The sequence below is a fragment of the Pristiophorus japonicus genome, unplaced genomic scaffold, assembly GCF_044704955.1.
Source record: "Pristiophorus japonicus isolate sPriJap1 unplaced genomic scaffold, sPriJap1.hap1 HAP1_SCAFFOLD_377, whole genome shotgun sequence".
Classification (NCBI taxonomy): Eukaryota; Metazoa; Chordata; class Chondrichthyes; family Pristiophoridae; genus Pristiophorus; species Pristiophorus japonicus.
The window spans coordinates 596,285-598,306 of NW_027253620.1; positions in this window are offsets into that span (position 1 = coordinate 596,285).

Genomic DNA, 2,022 nt, shown 5'->3' on the forward strand with positions numbered 1-2,022 from the left:
GCATTCCACATAACATTCCACGCATCATTTCACACATCATTCCACACATCATTACAAACATCATTCCACACCTCATTCCACACCTCATTCCACACATCATTCCACATATCATTCCATACATCATTCCATACCTCATTCCACACCTCATTCCACACCTCATTACACACATCATTCCATACATCATTCCACACATCATTCCACACCTCATTCCACAGCTCATTCCACACCTCATTCCACACTTTATTACACACATCATTCCACACATCATTCCAAACATCATTCCAAACATCATTCCACTCCTCATTCCACAGAACATTCCACACATCATTCCAAACTTCATTTCAGACATCATTCCTCACCTCATTCCACACATCATTCCACACATCATTCAATACATCATTCAATACATCATTCCACATAATATTCCACACATCATTCCACACATAATTCCACACAGCATTCCACACATCATTGCACACATCATTCCACTCATCATTCCACACATCATTCAATATATATTTCCACATATCATTCAACAAATCATTCCACACATCATTCCACACATAATTCCACACAGCATTCCACACATCATTGCACACATCATTCCACACCTCATTCCACACCTCATTCCACACCTCATTCCACGCAACTTTCCAAACATGATTCCACACATCATTCCAAACATCATTCCACACCTCATTTCACACATCATTCCTCACCTCCTTCCACACATCATTCCACACATCATTCAATACATTTTTCCACATATCATTCCACACATCATTCCACACATCATTCCACAAGCATTCCACATATCATTTCACTGATCATTCCAAATCTCATTCCACACATCATTCCACACATCATTCCGCACGTCATTCCATTCATCATTCCAAACATCATTCTACACATCATTCCACACAGCATTCCACACATCATTCCACACATCATTCCACACATCATTGCACACATCATTCCACACCTCATTCCACACCTCATTCCACACCTCATTCCACGCAACATTCCAAACATCATTCCACACATCATTCCAAACATCATTCCACATCTCATTCCACACATCATTTCACATATCATTCCACATATCATTCCGCGGATCATTCCACATCTCATTCCACTCATTATTCCACACATCATTCCACACATCGTTCCACTCATCATTCCACACATCATTCAATACATATTTCCACATATCATTCAACATATCATTCAACACATCATTCCACACAACGATCCTATATATCATTCACTCCTCATTCCACATATCATTCCACACATTAATCCACACTTCATTCCACATATCATTCCACACATCATTCCACACATCATTCCACACATCATTACACACATCATTCCAAACATCAGTCCACACCTCATTCCACACATCATTCCACACCTCATTCCACACATCATTCCACACATCATTCCATACATCATTCCACAATCATTCCACACAGCATTCCACACATCATTCCACACAGCATTCCTCACATCATTCCACACATCTTTCCACACTTCATTCCACACATCATTCCTCATCTCATTCCACACATCATTCAATACATCATTCCACATACCATTCCAAACATCATTCCACACAACATTCCACACATCATTGCACACATCATACCAAACCTCATTCCACACATCATTCAACACATCATTCCACACAACATTCCAAATATCATCCACACTTCAATCCAAATATCATACACTCCTCGTTCCACATGTCATTCCACACATCAATCCACACATCATTCCACACATTAGTCCACACATCAATCCACACATCATTCCACACATCATTCCAAATATCATTCCACACTTCATTCCACATATCATTCCACACATCATTCCACACATCATTCCACACATCATTCCATACATCATTCCACACCTCATTCCACACATCAGTCCACACCTCATTCCACACATCATTCCACACATCATTCCAAACATCATTCCACACATCATTCCTCACCTCATTCCACACATCATTCCACA